Genomic DNA, 17,703 nt, shown 5'->3' with positions numbered 1-17,703 from the left:
CCTCAATTTTTACTGATCCCTTCAAACACTGGGAACATTATCTTTTTATTTTTTTATTTTCAAAAAATCTGGTTGTAAAACTAAGTCACAGGGAAGAAAATGGATTTTCCTGGAGTCAAATAATAAGATTATGGCAGGGCTTCCCTGGTGGCGCAGTGGTTGAGAGTCCGCCTGCCGATGCAGGGGACATGGGTTCGTGCCCCGGTCCGGGAAGATCCCACGTGCTGCAGAGCGGCTGGGCCCGTGAGCCATGGCCGCTGAGCCTGCGCGTCCGGAACCTGTGCTCCGCAACGGGAGAGGCCACAACAGTGAGAGGCCCACGTACTGCAAAATAAATATAATAATAAGATTGTGGCAGAAACTAGAACCCCTTGATAAATTATGAATTAATTTTCAGTGGTCCCCATTCCCCCTACACCCTCCGTCCACAAATAAAGAATGCAATTAAAGTGGGCCATCCTCCTTTCCTTGCTGCCAAGGTATAACTATTCATGAAAGACTCTTTGCGTAAAGCTGGTCAAGGCAATTTTGAGTGCAGGCTTTAAAAACCAGACAGACCTTGTTCAGATTCTGGTTTCACCACTTATCAGTTATTAGGGACCTGGGTGAATTACTTAAACTTTTCAAGCCTCCATTTTCTCATAAGTTGAAATATTAATTCCTCTTCAGTTTATTTGATAATTAAAAACATCCATCAGTGACTGGAACATAATGGCTGTTCAACCCATGTTGAGCCCATTCCCTACCCCTCCATCTTCCATTCCTCCTGTAAAGCCTTCCATGAACAGAATGTCATGGGACTGTAACTGTCCCATTATTTCCCTGAGACACATGGCCCATGGAAGAACAAACTACCCAGAGAAGAAGCCAAGAAGCCCGGGATAGATGAGGCCAAAGACAGGTGTTGAGTTGATTAAGTCTAAACATGGACTTCATTTTCAACCTTGAATGTGCAAAATCCCATCGAATGTTTCTTCTCCTTTTCCTCAGTTTACTATAACCCCTCACGAGACACACAACTGTGAAATCCTGGCCCTTTATTTGGTCCAGGCATTTGCACATCAGAGTTAAACAGTCAACTTTAAAAGGAGGAAAAGGAAACAAGGTTGCGAGAGAAGAGACCCAAGAATTCTACCTATTCCTTCCAGGAAATGGAAGCCCTTGAATGGATTCAAGTGTTGCTGAGTTGTTAGTCAGTGGGCTCGTTAGACGTTTATATAATAAATTGAAACTAAAGGAAGAAAAAAGATGCTATTTCTCTCACCAGACTATTATCCTGAAGTGAGGACAGGCAGGTGTTGCCACACATGCCAGAAGGACGGGGCTTGCGTGTTATTCGCAGGGCAACAGGAAGCCCTAATATACCAACACTAATACCCGCAATGGGCCTGAAATGTCCCCACTACTAGAGAGTCACATTTAATGATAAGGCACTGAGCCCCAAGGAGTCCCTAGTGCCTATGCACACAGAAGAACACAGAAATTTAAGGGAATAGACACGGGATGTGGGAGTTCCGATGGCAGAGATCCCACTGGCAAAAAATGCAGAAAGAGAATGAAAGCTGCCGAAGACAAGTTAATAAGGTTTTGCCTGGGCTCAGAGTTCTCAATGGAGAGAGTGCTCAGGACAGCTCGCAACTGTGGCATGGGGGATGTTCTCATCCCATCTCACCTTACGGCCCTCCTGGTAGCCCAAACTGCCCAACCCTTTCACTTGGCGTTTGTGCTTTGCTCTGAGCCCATCACTTGTTGTCACATTATGTTTAATTTAACCTTCACTAAGATCTGAGGGATTTAAGGTATACTGTTCTAACCTGGAGCATTTGGTAACAAAGAATAATCTCAAGCTAACTCAAGAAAAGGGGAGCGTTAATCAAAACATACAGAAATCTCATAGGAATCCAAGGAGAGTCTGCACGAAACACTTGGGCCCCATGAGGAGAGAAACTGAGAAGCTGTTCAGAGCTCTGGCAGAGGTTGCTAACCATCTCCCAGGGTTCACGTCCCTCTTCTTCTTCTTAATACAGAACAATCTGTGCTTTATCTGGGTGCATGGCTGCCAGTCTGGCACTACAGTTCCCAGCCTGCCTTGCAGCTGGGTGCCATATTGTAAGTAAGGGGGTATAAATGGAAGTGAGATGTATAAATTTGGCATCATCTTCTTAAAGCCAAAGACATTGTCTAAGATTTTCTCCTTGCAGTAAGATGGAATGCAGATTTGGTATTGACTCAGCCTTAGTCATGCAAAGAAGGACAACACCGTTGAGGACGCCAGAGTAACAAGATGGAAGAACAAGGGTCCCTTGATAACTTCATGTAACAGAACCGCCTTGCCAGCCTGGACCATTCACCTCCAGGCTGTTAGGGAAGAAAGACATAACTGTTCTTTTCTTTGAGCCACTCTCTTTTTGGGTCTCTGTTACAGTGGCTTGGCTCACATCTTAACTAATATAAGAATTGAGAGCTAGCCCATAGATGGAGCTTCCTTTGAGTCACAGCCACCCTTGTTTACTCTTCCATAATTGGATGGAAGGGGCACCGTCTTAATCAGCTCAGGCTGCTGTAACAAAACACAGATATTTATTTTCTCACAGTTCTAGAAGCTGGAGGTCTAAGATCAGGGTGCCAGCATGGTTGGGTAATTGGTGAGGGCCCTCTTCCTGGCTGGCAAACCATCTTATTGTATCTTTGCTTGGCTGAGAGAGAGTTCTGGTGTCTCCTTCTAATAAGGGCTCTAATTCCATCTTGGAGCTCCACTCTCATGACCTCATCTAAACCTAATTACCTCCCAAAGGATCCATCTCCTAATACCATCATACTGGGGTTAGGGCTCCAACATAGGAATTTGGAGGGAGACCTAAACATTCAGTCTATAATAGGCACCACAGTAAAAACAGAGCAGTTTCGGAAGCCCTTATAGCACACGTCCACAGATCATGTAGTGAGGAGAGTCAGCCGAATAAGCATTTGAACTCATGATCTGTCACTCAGTTGAGGTTCCTGAAAGTTCAATACCTGGGAGATATTAATTCTGTGAGCATCATATTCTAAAATCTCCAATGGATTATATTTTCTAGGTGCAAGTCATCTATTCTCATATCATTTCTAATCACAGCACAGGAGAATTTTACACACGCCAGTCGTTCTGGTTCTCAAACTTTAGCATGCATCACAATCAACTGAGGACGTGTTCAAACAGATTTACTGGCCCCCGACTGATACACTAGGTCTGGAGTGAGGCCTGAGAATTTACATTCCTAGCAAGTTCCCAGGTGATGCGGATGCTGCTGGGCTGGACATCACACTTTGCGATCCACTGATATACATCATCCACCACTGTCCTACGTGTTGTATAGAAAACACACATTAAAAAAAAGCAAAAACAAGAACAAAATTTAAAAAAATTAAAAAACAGCACACAGCTATTGCTGGCATACTTCACAGAGTCTTAAAGCCAGATGCTAATAGAAACACTAAACACCATGATATTTTAGCTTATTCAAAATGCAAGGATGCATTTCTGTTCTGTGACTTGGTAAGTTGTCAACAAATACATCATTTGTTTAACAAACATTAACAAGTGATTTTATTCTCGACCAGGCACTAGGAGCTAGCAGTGACAAAGCAGACAAAAAATGCCAGTCCCTATGGAGCTTAAATTTGAACAGGAAGAGCTGTCATTTGTTGAGTTTCTGTTATGTCCTAAGCCCTTTTCATTAATTATCTCTAATTCCCACAAAGACAATAAAATATAGGTGTCGTTATTCCCATTTTCAAGATGAGAAAGTTGACCCTCATATCGTTAAGTAACTCACAGAATCGAATGACTCTGTCTCCAAAACCCATGTACTTTCCATGACACCACAATGAAATATGGTTGGCTAACACTACTACACAGGGATTTTTAGCTGAAATACCCTATATTTTGCCAGCACAGCATTTCTTTTTCACTGCTATGGCCTGGAAAGATCTCTGAAGGATTGGGGACCTTCAAGTGTAAGATCTCAAGGGCTGGATGAGAATATCATAGACTGTAAGGAAGGGATAGATTTCCTAACTCTTGACTACAACACACTGGATCATCCAGCCAGGTAAGTTAACGGCAGGGCCACAATAAAGTTTTTGTGGGTTCAGAAGTTTACCTTGAACAGCAACTGTACATAAAAACTAGCAGGTCCCTAGTTAAAATTGGAGATCTTTTCTTCCTTCATTCATTTATTCAGTAAATGTTTCTTGAAACTTCTGTGAGTCAGGCACTATGCTAGGAAGTGTGGAGAATTCGAGGTAAGACTTTGTTTCTGTTCTCAAGCAGGTTACAATGTAAGTATAGTAAGTCCCCTACATACGAACAAGTCCTGTTCTGAGAGCAGGTTCATAAGTCCAATTTGTTCATAAGTCCAACAAAGTTAGCCTAGGTACAGTTGGCTATATAGTACTGTACTGTAATAGGTTTATAATGCTTTTCACACAAATAATACATCACAAAAAAACAAACACAAAAAATGAAACATTTTTAATCTTATAGTACAGTACCTTGAAAAGTATGGTAGTAAGTACAACAGCTGGCATACATGGGCTGCCATGAAACATTTTTAATATTATAGTACAGTACCTTGAAAAGGTAAAAAATGAAACATTTTTAATCTTATTAAAATGAAAACATTTTTAATCTTATAGCACAGTACCTTGAAAAGTATGGTAGTAAGTACAACAGCTGGCATACATGGGCTGGCATCGAGGGAACAGGCAAGAAGAGTTACTGGTTGGAGGAGGGAGAGGAGGTAGGAGATGGTGGAGCTGCAGGATCGTCAGCAACAGGACACAGAGGGCAAGCTGCACGTGACAATGTACGTCAGACACGTGAACTAACGTGATGGGAAAGTTTGCAGCCTGAAGGTTCGTATGTAGGGGACTTACTGTATAGTGACTTCTTCCTGGCCCTCCTCCAGCTACTGCATTTGGGGTTCTCTTTGGGACAGTAATCTTTGTCTTATGTTTTATACTTTGAACTTTTTATCTTTATTCATAATCCCAATTCATACATCAGTCTGTGCTGTTTGGTTTTGTTTGTTTGTTTTAGTGGAGCTATTTATATAGAGGAGTTGGGTATTTGGTGAGGCAATATAGTGAATTATTTTTTTAAAGAGAAATGACAGTGATTATCCAAGATCTTGGGGAAATATTAAAAAGAGGAGGTGGGTCCTGAAGCGATGGGAGAAAAGAAAAATTCTTGGAAGTTAAAGAATCTATGATCCTTAAAAAAAGATAGGAACTTACCCTCAAGTAGAGAGAGAGGAGAAGAGAGTCTTAAAAGAGGAAAAAGATGGGCTTTCCTGGTGGCGCAGTGGTTGAGAGTCCGCCTGCCAATGCAGAGAACTCGGGTTCGTGCCCCAGTCTGGGAAGATCCCACATGCTGTGGAGTGGCTGGGCCCTGTGCTCCGCAACGGGAGAGGCCACAACGGTGAGAGGCCCGGGTACCGCGAAAAAAAAAAAAGAGGAAAAAGAAATCTTTGTAGTGAAGTAAAAAGTGCAACTAGGTGGGCAAAAGAAAGACAAGAACACTCAGTAGAACTCTTCCTTTAAAGGGTTATCCCACCCTTTGTCGAAGTGCATACTTGGACTTCATTGAGTGTGGCTGCCCATGTGCATTGTCAACTTCAGGGTATAGTATACCTCAGTTTTTTCAAAGAAAACAAGGATTAAAGTTTGTCAGCTCACAGGTTTGGATGTCTTTAATAGGTGAATACAGTGTATGTCTTCTTAAGTTCAGAGGCTTGAAATCAGACCGAGGGTTCCACAGAGGACTCAGTTCTTCATTCAAAAGGCCCAGCTAGAGCTCTGTGTCACCACTTCACCTGGGGATGGGGGCTTGGGGGTGTGGGGGGAGAAGACAGCAAGTTACTGGTAACAATCGGGTCTTTCTTTTTACACCTTAAGAATCCCTCAGCAAAGGAGCTACAGTGAGCACGCATTGTTTTATTTCCACATACGCTTGATCTAAGCACAGTGATCAGCTGTCTCCGAATTTTCTAGTGTGTTTTCAAATCTCAAAGGTCTAAGCTGTCTTATGTGTTTCTTCATCAAGTTTAAGCATATTAAGATAGTTCCTGGATACAACAGTCTCATCCTAGGACACATTCCAGTGCCTAGCGTGGGGGTCTTAATTATAACCAGCTGTGCTATCTTCCCAAACTTCTGCACACCCTAAGGTAGGGCTTCTCAGTCATCTTGGTGCTTGGTGCTTAGTTACCAGGGAAGCTTGTTCACATGCAGATTCCTGGGCCCTATCCAGATAGTGATTCAGGACGATGTTGGGGATAAGCCCAGGAATGTGCCCTTTAAAGGAGTCAACCAGGTAAATCTGATGCAGGGGATTCATGGTCAACATATTGAGAAAATCTGTGCAGTTGTATTAGGGTTTGAGACAAATGTGCGGGGGGACCTCTTTACTCACTCAGCTAAATTTATAGAGCATATACTATGTGTCCATCTGTGATAGGTAGAGGGGATACCATGGTGGACCAAGGCTGTTCTTATGAAACTTAAGTAAGCAAATAATCACACAAATGAACGTAGAACGGCTTCAGTGACAAACGGCACAAAGAAGAGTTACACGGTGCCATGAAAACCTGTGGCTAAGATGTTTTCCCTAGTTTCAGACATCCGGGAAGTCTTCCCCTGAAAGCTCAGTAGGTGTTACCTAGCCAAAAGGGGAGAGATAAACACTCCAGACACAGAGGGACTAGCGTGTGTAAAAGCCTTGAGGCCAGAGGAAGCTTGGAAAGTCTGAGGAGCTGCCAAAAGTTACCCTGGGGACTCAATAACGTGTAGTCCAATGTTGGCCAACCCCAATCAAGACTTCAAAACTAACATGCCATCCTTTCAGAAGGCTGATAAAACTGAAGAATTATTGATTTGCTGGAAGTGGCTCTTAATCTGCAACCAAATGTGACCTGCTCTAAGACCCATTGTCAGTTAACAGGCTAAAACTGGCAGGGCGGCTGGCATGCTGGGTCTGGATAAATCACACACCCTGTGCCACCACAACTCATACTAAGATTAGGCAACAGCTATCTAAATCCCACAGCCCCCAGAGAGGCTGGAGGAGATTGAATCCACTGTTGCCATAGGAAGTAGAGAAAGGAGATGGGCAGAATATCAACAGATCCAGCCTTTGCCAATAGGGCAGAGTCACAGATCATGCCCATAGCACAATCTATATGCATCTGTTTTCTGCACACTCTTTTTGAGATCTTTTCCAGCTGTGCTTCCCTGCTTCTTCCAGAGCCACTTCCTCTGATCCCAGTGACCTGGACTTTTCTAATGGTTTGTTCTTACAACGGCTCGCCTTTCTTACCACAAAAGAAAGAGATTTGATATTCTCATTGGACAGCATAGATAATGGCAGCCATCCCAGGATTTGTATTTTGAAAAAGGTCTGGAAAATACTAACTCAAAAGAACAAATCAATATGTGTCAAATTCCTCTGTATCATTGTGGTGGAGACAGGGATAGACCCTATAATTTTTAGCTGGGCCCATGGTGCCCAAAATAAAGACTATATTTCTCATCTTTCCTTATAACCAAGTATTGCCCTGAGGCCAAATTCTAACCAGTGAGATGGGAGCAGGCATGCCGTGTTACCGCTGCTGGATGGATGTTTCCATAAAGGGAAGTTGGCACTTACATCTTTCCTTTTCTTCTTTGTCCTCTCTTCTAGCCTGGCTGGGAAGACTGCCGTCCTAGGCACCATTTTGGCCCATGAGAGCAAGGGCCACATAGGAGGGATAGTAAAAAGGGAAGCTGGAAGAGGCCCAAATCCCTAAGGATGTAACAGAATACAGCCATGTCCCCATTCCTGGACCGCTTTCCTCTGGACTTGTAAGTGAGAGGGAAATAAATCCTACGTTGTTGAGGCCATGGTTATTTTGGGCTTCCGTTACTCACAGCCAAACCTAACTCCAACTGGTAAAACCATCATGGAAGATTTTTCTTTCTTTTCTTTTTTTTCTTTTTTGATGGAGGATCACAGTGAAGTTGCTTCTTGGTGTCCCTCAAATGTAGGCAACAATATTCTCCATCTTCATGTGTGGCTGCTTCTTCAGGTCAACCCAAGCTGAATTATAAGATGGAAAATGAACATGGACTAGGGGCACGAGGCCTTGGTCTGAAGCCCACCCAGCCACAAGGTCTCCTGCTATTTTCTCTCACTGGGCTTCTGCTTCCTCACCTGAAAAATAAACTCTAAGTTCCCTTACAAATCGTAGAGTTTCTAAGACCAGGCATGCTAGGCCTCCCCCAAGCCTTGTGCCCACTCTGCCTGTCAAGGGAAATTGTTATTAGGATGAAGAGTTTTCATCTAACCAACAACAGGTTGTGTTTTTAAAGTCTATTATTACTTGGTTGGAACTTGCAACACAGTTTTCCACAGATCTATAATGTACATGAAGTTTAGGGTCTCGAGCAAACTCCAGAAAGATATTTAATCAACTTTCCGTTCAGCTGTAGTGCGGGGAGAGGCAGGGAACCAAAACAATATGTAAAAGATTGGTGTGGGGGGAAAAGTGCTCAATTTCAAATTGGAGGAGGGACAGGAATGTCTTTTCCTTCACCCTTGGCAGAGAAGAGGACACACACCCTCCCTCAGCCCCGTGTTCTGCTGGGGAGAATAATCACCTCAGAGTAACAGCGCTTCCCTTTCACATCCAGATTCCTATGAAATGAGAAAATGGGAGTCTCAACAAATATAAGAACACCAAGGGGGGAAAGTGGCAGGGGGCGGTGACGGTGGTGGTGGTGGGATGAATTGGGCGATTGGGATTGACATGTATACACTGATGTGTATAAAATGGATGACTAATAAGAACCTGCTGTATAAAAAAATAGATAAAATTTAAATGAATAAAAAATAATAAATTAAAAAAAAAGAAAACGGGAGTCTCAGTAGGTGTCAAATATGACACCTATGAGACTGCTGCCTGGTTTTCTTCAGTCTAATTCTGATTTCATTTGAAAATTTTGTCCTGCAGAGAAAAGAAAGGCCATTTTCTGGGAATGTCCAGATTCCCTTAAGTAGATATTATGCAGAAGCCCTGGGAGAGGTAAAGGGAGGAAGGGAGCTCTCTTTTAAGGGAATTATGCCTTATGGTGAAGTCTGACTTTTCCTGTTGGTCACAGTGGCACAGAGCCTAGGCATCACCCAGTTCAACCAAGGGAGTTCAGCAATGAAGACACAATGAGGACAGACCTGATTTCATATGCTGGTATCTTTTTCTTCCTACCCTGATGAACGTCAGAGTGTTGGGAATGAAGTCACAATTCTCCGATGGACTCTGATCTGCTCCACTCTTTTTCTTCCTGTAGAAAGGGCAGTCCAGACCCTATATCTCTAAGTCTCATCTTTTCTCTATTAAAAAAAACTTTGTCCCAGGCATTCCTTCCATCTACCCTTCCTAAACATAGCCCACATTTCCATGCCTTTGTACAAGCTTCCCCTCCGCCTGCCATGCCCTTCCCCTCACTTCCCCTCACAGGCTAACTCTTCTTTGCACAGATGTCATCCGCAGGAAGGCTTCCCAGCTCTCAGGAGGTCCCTCTCTTGTGTTCTCTCCTAGCACCCTTGGCAAGAATCAGGCTGTCCCCACATGAGAGAATAAGCTGCTTGACCATCTCGACTCTCTGGTGACCAGCAAAGTGACCCAGCACACGGTAAGGTTACCGATATTCAATGAATGAGTGAAGGAGTGTTCCTTCTTTTCTGCTTCTTCTCACAGGGTTGTTGGAATCCTGTTCAGGGCCCACCTCTTCCCAAAGGGGTATCTCTCATCTCTAAATTCCTATTGTCCCTCTTGTTTGTAGTATCCATTGTGGGACATGATCATTTACTACCCTGCATTGTTGTCTGCTCATTCCTGTGTATCTGGCCTCACTGACTCGATTGTCTGCTGCTAAAAGGTCCAGACATCTTCTCTGTCTTTTGTGACTCCCTCGGTTTCTAAGGCTATGCTATATACACAGTAGGCAATCGATGAATGATTGATGAATAAGTACATGAATCCAAGACAGGCTTCTTTAAATTGTGACCCAATGAGACTTACATTATCTCGGAGAGCTTTTGACACGTACAAAAAATAAGAAGAAGCTTTACATGATTCCACCCATTTGGTGCCATGAGGTATGCTTGCACTTTCTATATGTACACATCTTCCTTCTGAAGAGGCAGTTAGGCCTAGTGGTTCAGAGCACAGGCTCTGGAGCCAGGCTGCCTGGCTCTGAATGTGGGCTTCCCTCTTGCTAGCCTTAGGGATCTAATCTACATGAGAGACTTAGTTGCTTTGTTTGTAAAATGAAGATATAACAATAATAGGAGTGCATTAGTCAGGGCTCTTCAGAGAAGCAGAACCAATAGGATATATATAGATATATCTATAAGAGGAGGTTTATTATAGGAAGTGTCTCACTCTGTTTTGGAGGCTGAAAAGTCCCATGATTTGCCATCTGCAAGCGGAGAACCAGGAAAGCCAGCGGTAAGTCAGTCTGAACTCAAAGGTTTAAGTCCCAGTCTGAGTCTGAAAAACCCTAGAACCTGGAGCACCAGTGTCTGAGGGCCGGAAAAGATAAATGTCCCATTCAAGCAAAGAGAAGGAATTTGCCCTTCCTCTGCTTTTTTGTTCTACTCAGGCCCTCAACATGCTGGACAATGCCCACCTGCTTTGGTGTGGGTGATCCTCTTTACATAGTCTACTGATTCAAATGCTAATCCCTTCCAGAGATACCCTCACAGACACATCCAGAATAATATTTTACCAGCCATCTGGGCATCCTTTAGTCCAGTCAAGTTGACATGTAAAATTAACCATCATAGGACTTACCTCATGAAGTTGTTAAACAGGTAATATAGAGTAGAAAAGGTAATCCATATTGAATACTTGGCATAGTGTCTGACTTATCATGTTTGATAAACACAGTTATTATTAGCCAGTGTAGCTTCTCATATGATGACAGAAGCTTTAAAGGGAACAAGAGCTCTTGGGAAAGCCAGGGCTCAGTGATCGTGGTCATCATTCCACTCATTTATGTGTTACTGTGAGGAAAGACACAGCAATAACTTTTGGAACCACGAAGTCAAGCACCTTGGCAGGTAGTGTCATGTCATGTGACTGGACAGAAGGCCATCTGGTACTCAGGATGCATTTCTAAAACTCCAGCAAAGGAGGCCTACCCTCCATGATCGGTGGGTGCAATGCCATGTAGATGGTAGGTAGGAAAGACTGAATGTTATCATTCATTAAGGCAAAAATCAAGCTGTTAGCTAGCTATGATACAGATGCTGCAAACAGCCCATTTGCCTAAAGGATCTGCTTCTTGAGAGTATAAAATCCCTCTCATTACTCGGTGTAGAAATGAGTATAAATTAAATTGTAATCCAGTTCATACAATTTTTTTGCATTTTTTGCATTTTTTGCATCTGTCTCCCAGCTCCTTCTCAAAGTAAAATAAATGCAAAACAGTCTTTTTTCACTTCTCCCCTTTGGTTTGATTCCTACAAAGTAGCCACATTAAAATGCAATCTTTCTAGAATGGTGTGGAAAGTTACAGTACCTCAAAAAGAAAAAAGATCTGGCAAATTTTATAGGGTGTATAAGGTTCTTTGTTCTACGCGTTCCTTTGCCTACCTGTCTGCCTGCCTATCTGGGCGTGTGCGTCTGTCTCATGCCAGCCAACAGCTATGCAGCCCTTTCAACCGGCAGGAGCCACATGGGGGGCGGGGGGCGGGGAGGAACTGAGGCCAAGACGGTCAATGCTGAGGTTTCCCAACAACCTCTGACCTGTGAAAACGGGATCTGTGCCAACCTGACTCCCCCACCTGGATTAAGACTGAGAGCAAAGAAAGCCGTTGCCAGTTAGCAATGGGAACTGCAGCTTCAGGACCATGAGAAACGTAGGACCATAAAAGCCTTAGCCAGCTGACCTGCCTGTGGGCCAAAACTGGGCACTGGGGGCCGCTGAGGAAGTCAGGTGGTGGTGAGAAAGCCTGCAGAATGCCGCTGAGTCACTTCGATGGGGACGCTAGAATAAAGACCTCCAGACTCCGGCCCAGCACCTGCCCAGAACAGTCCCTTCAAGGTCAGCCTTTGCAGCATTTTGCCCTGGAGCCCAGGGACAGGTGTCCCCCTGCCCTGACTGCTCCATGTGTAGCCATTTTCCTTGAGCTAGACTTCAAGGGGAGGGAGTGTCTCTGGTTTTCTTGCAAGAGCTTTTTCTAAAACATATATCTGACTTCAGTGTTAAAAAGGCCGAGCTCATAGGGGCTTCCCTGGTGGCGCAGTGTTTGAGAGTCCGCCTGCCGATGCAGGGGACACGGGTTCGTGCCCCTGTCCGGGAGGATCCCACATGCCGCGGAGCGTCTGGGCCCGTGAGCCATGGCCGCTGAGCCTGCGCGTCCAGAGCCTGTGCTCCGCAACGGGAGAGGCCACAACGGGGAGAGGCCTGCCAAAAAAAAAAAAAAAAAAAAAAAAGGCCTAGCTCAATAAAACCATGAAGGCATAGTGTCGGGAGGATAGTAATTGATTAAAAAAATGATAGTGTCCTGATCACAATCCAAAATGATCTCCACTGGACTCTGCGCTCCTTGGAACCAGGGTACTTGCTTTAAAAAAGGACGCCAACAAATGGGAAATTGTGCAGGGGAAAGGAGTTAGTGTGATGAGGAGGTCAGAAACCAGCTCCTACACGAACTGAAGAAACTGGGGACTTTTTACTGTGAAAGGTATCAATATACGTAGAGCTGACACATTGAAGATGCACCCGACTTGCATCCTGTCCCTTGAAGGAGAGAACCAGAATTGGGCAGGAGTTACAAGGAGCTAGGTTTTAGTTCAGAGTTTCCCAACAGTGGAACGTTCCACTGCAGGGGAGGGAGGACGCAGCCCCTGGAGCTGTTCAACTAGAGGCTAGTTGACCTTATCTCCAGGAGAAGGGATTCTGGACTCAAGGACTACTGACATTACTTTCAGAAGCACTATACACAGTGAATTCATCCATGATGCCTCTCCAATTGAGGACCTGCCTGCCAGGTCCTCAGTTAAGGAGCAGAAAGAAGTTGAAAATTAAGCAGACCGTAAAATAGACATTCCCTCTCATCCCTGGAAGACTTCAAGTAAGTGGTCCAGTAAAAAAAAGGATCATAACATGCCCCAGATTCTCATCCCATCTATACCTGTCCCCAAGGCCAATTAGACCACGCCTCTCTGATAGTAAAATGCTGCAATGGGACCTCCCCTCACTGAGCTTAGGCTCTCAGAGGGGTGTCCACTTGTCACCTTTTAAGTAGATGGAAAATACAGGAAAGGAATTTTATTTTCTAAAGCCTAGGATGCGCTGGCTGGCACCAGACATTTTTCCAAGATAAAAGAAAATTCAACCTCTTGCCCTGCACTGGGGAAGTACAAAGGAACAAGTAAACTCTGAAAGCTCTAAGGATAGTTTAGCAGTATATCTCCCAGACCTTCATTCCTTACTGCCCACCACATCAGGAATATTTGCAGAGACCATGAACCTCTGTGGTCCTGCCAGAACAAACAAACAAAAACTCATGTTCTCTGTGTCCTCTTCTCTCTACTGTGGTCACCTCCACCATCTACACACCTAATAGCAACTTGACAAAGGACAGGGGTGGTGGAGAGAAAACAGGCAAGTCTTATTACACCATGCACGCTTTCTGGATTTAAGTTTCCTGACTTACCAGTTAGGAAACAGTGTAACAGAAAGCAACTTTTGGAAGTCTGCCTGCCAGGGCCTGGTGACCAAGGTGACACAGGTAACTTGCCACTTCCACTGATGTCAGGAACAGACCCAAATGGGTCTTGCTTAAAAAAAGAAAAAAAAAGAAAAAATCCTTTTTCATTATTTTCTTACTATGTTCTCAACCAGGACAAGAATTCAATTCCAGACCCATTGAAACAGCAAAGTGCCCGAATGACCTTAAAGGAAAGTAGTGGAGGGATAATTCTATATATCCCCATTCAGGGTCTCAGAACCATTCCAGAGAATGTTTTCCTATTAAATACGCAGAGTCCATGGTGAAGCACAGAAGGATGTCTTGTGGAACACTCAGGTTGCTATGATGGATGGTTAAGGTGCTTAGCCTGGGGCTGGGTGGGCTGTGTGAGGTATTAGGCAAGCATCCACCCATGTCCCCGCCACTGTGACCAGTCCGGGGCCATTGCTCAGTGCTTCTCTCTCCCAGACCTTGGCCTTCACTGCAGAGCTGTGCATTCTTGCTGCTTTCCATTGCGAACAGAGGCTGCCATTGAGCCATTGTCCTCAACGCTGCATACAGTTTCTGCTGTCAGGATGGGTCACCGTGCAACACATACCCTCACCCCCTCCACTCTGGATTTCAAATGCTCTAGGCCTGGCCGAACAGAACCCTGCTGTCCGTGAGCATGTGCATGAACTTGGGATGGGCAGGCTCAGCCCTCCTGAGCCCTCTGCAGAGCAGACTGTGTTATGTTTGCCCAAGGGGTTCAGAGAGCCAATAGCCTGGGGGCGGTTCTATTTTTCAGATCTGGATCTCCCTCACGCAGCCTGCCAAGCTGCAGCCTCTCTTTTACAGGCAGGTAAACCTCCATGTTAGCCTCCGTGATCTTGAGCAGAAGTAGCTGACAGCCTGGGCTCGATTGGTTCTGCCTCTTCTCCCAGCCCGGCTTCTGACTGGGTCATGTTGCTACAAACTAGACCGCCCTTTCCTGCTTTTATCTCTGGACCCCTATCTCTGCACCCTGGGTAGATTCTGCTTCAATGTGCATCTGGTTGTTTCCCCCGCTTGGACAGAGGTCCCTAACCTCCCTCCACTCCTCGCTGCTGCCATCCCTGCTCTCAGCTTCCCCTCTCTCCACACCCCCTCCCCCCAGCACCAGTCTCAGGCAGAACAAGCCACAGTACTCCAGAACTATTCCACTTCCCTAGCCTGCACAGAAAAAGAGATTGAAAAATTGTTCCTTTCACCCTGAGCGTTGAAACCGGGCTGAAGAATTCCTTCTTCCTTCTTTCTGCAGAGAAACACCAGACCTCCATAGGCACAGACTGAACGGCTTTCTGGGTTCCTTGTGGTCCACCCCTCCCCCCGTCACACCCCCCAGCCACACGCTCCACCTGCCAGAAGCACCCCTCCCTCTGGAGACCCACACGTTCTCCGCTTTCAACCTGCTGCTACAGCACCCTGCGCTGAAGGGGCCTCAGAACACAAGCCCAGCCCAGCAAAGCCCGAAGGGACATGGTGTGCTCAAGTTATTCATTACTCAAGTTAAAGGAGGTCACAGAGCAGGAAGCACACTGGAAAGCAAGGTGAAAGGTGGCATGGAGGGTGGGGGATTAGTCAGGGTGACCTTCTAAGGGAATTCAGAGCCTGGCAGGAGGGCGTATCAGAGTGGGAATGTCCTAGCAACAGCCCCAAGGTTAGACAAGGTCAAATGGAAACTGCTAATTATAATTAAGCTACCTACTTTATAGCTCTTGTTATGCACCAGGCACTGTGCTTAGCGCTTCCCACAACTACCATTTAATCCTTGCAACAATGTATCACTCCAATTTTACAACTGAGAGAACAGTCCTGCAGAGAACAAGTGACTTGCTCAAGGTCACACAGCTAGTGAGTACTGAAGCTGGGAGACCAAGTGCAGGTCTGTCTTGCCCTTCATCAGGTTGCTCTTTTTGGTGACACAGTTAGATGAGTGAAACAATTCTAGATGGTCTACAGTGGAAGGTGGAGTTTGAATCTGGTTCCCATAGAGCTGAAATCATGCTCTCCAGGGGTAATACCAGGTTTGGGTGGAAACATGGAGGTTCTTTTAAGCCAAGGGGAGGTTGGTTTAGAATGAGATGCTACTGTGAAGGCATGACCCTTGAAGCTTGTCAGAACCCAGCAAGAGTTTACATGCAGGGGAGGGAGAATGAGCAAAGCTGGGGAGGTAAAATTTGAGGGGGGGGGTGTATCCCCCAGAGGAAGATAGCAGGTCAAGGACAACAGGAAAAGGTCATCCTTGCCAGACACAGGATCAGACCAATTGGCATTTGCCATAGCTCTAGAGAGCTAAGGTAGGACACTGCTTTTTTAAGAAAAAAAAGATTTTTTTAAAAAAAACCTGGCAATGCGAGCCTTTCTCTGCATACTTTGTTGTACTACCTACTTCTACTGGAAAAGAGAGAAGGGGAAGGGAGAGAAAGAAAGAGAGAGGGGGAGAGAGAGAGGGAGGGGAATATAGGTGTGGGGATGTGAAGGGTGGGAAAGGGGAGTATGCACAAAGGCGGGCTCCACACCCTCCCTCAAACCCCTCACCCCTTCCCATCCCACCTTTCCCTCCACTCATCCTTTTTTGCTGATTCCGCTCACAAGTTTTCTTCTGTCTTACACATAGGGGGCACTCAATATACACATGCCCTTCCCAGTGACCTGTCCTGCTGGAAACTCCTCCATGAGGTAGCTTCTGTTGGGAGGGGACCAGGGGCATCATATCTGCAGGTGCAGCCTCTTCCTGCAGTTCTACCACCAACTTGGGGCTTTTCCAACATAAACACTGCAGGGGCAAAGCAGGGGGTGGCTTCCTTTCTCAACACTGCAGTTCTCAAGGTTGCCCTTGACCCAGCCCTACATGTAGCAGCCCCTTGGGGGCTGGGTGGCTGCTTCTGCATTTCAGGAATTTTCAGGTTTGCCCAGGTCTGGTAGGTGGGCCTTGAGAAGGATTAGTGGGAAAGAGCTCATACTACATGAGTTCAAGGTTGTCCTTAGACCTGCCAGGTTCACCTTGGTGACAGAAAGGTGACCCCCGACAAGCATCCCCTGTATTGGCTTTCTGGATATGGGGAGGGGAAATCTCCTTTTCCAGGATGGGCTATGTTGCTCCCTGGGGATGAGACCTCTCTGCAGTGACTGAAGAGGCGCCCCTGCTGATTTCTGCTGTGTCACTCCCTTGAGAGGGACGTGTGAAGCTGTTCAGGTGTTTAGCGGAGGGAGATGAAACCAAGGAGTTTGGGTTTTCAGGCACAGGGGATAAAGGAGGGGAAGGGATAAAGGGTACCAAGGACTGCCCTGCACCTTCTCGCCATCTGAGCTGGGTTTCCCCGTATCCTCTTTGGCCCCAGGCATTTTATAAAAGAACAAAGTGGTCGGTACTCCCGAGGGGGCATAAAACCACGTCCGTGATAATACCAGCCACCGATTCGGCGCCAAGGGGAGTCCTCGGTGGCTGGGTCACGTGCAGACATTGTCGCCCGGGTCTAGACTGGTGTGAGCCGCCAGGCAGTGCGACTGGTTTCCGAAGGAAAGACTCACTGGGGGCTGGCGGCTCGGCCTCCTACACCTCCCACCCCTTCCGAACCCCGGATCCGGGCTGCCGTCCTGGGTGGGTTTGGCAATCGTCCTGCTTGAGGTGGTTCAGGCCGCCCACAGGGAGCACAGCCCGGCAGGCACGAGCCGGGGCTGCCGGCTGGGCTGGCCTAGAAGGAGAAGAACGGGCCGGAACTGCAACCGCAGGGGCTGGGAGCGCGGAGGGGGCGGCAGGTGCAGGAGCGGAGAGGCGGGGCGGAGCTGGGCAGAGTCGCCGACTCTCAGGCGTCCCGGAGTGACCTTCCCCCACCCAGCCAGGGCCTAGAAGGGGTGGACCTGCGGCGGAAGGAGGCCGGGAGCGCACGAGAGGGACCGGA

The sequence above is a fragment of the Monodon monoceros genome, unplaced genomic scaffold (genome assembly GCF_005190385.1).
Source record: "Monodon monoceros isolate NGI ecotype Baffin Bay Population unplaced genomic scaffold, NGI_Narwhal_1 Super_Scaffold_18, whole genome shotgun sequence".
NCBI lineage: Eukaryota > Metazoa > Chordata > Mammalia > Artiodactyla > Monodontidae > Monodon > Monodon monoceros.
Note: the sequence above shows the minus strand (reverse complement) of the source record.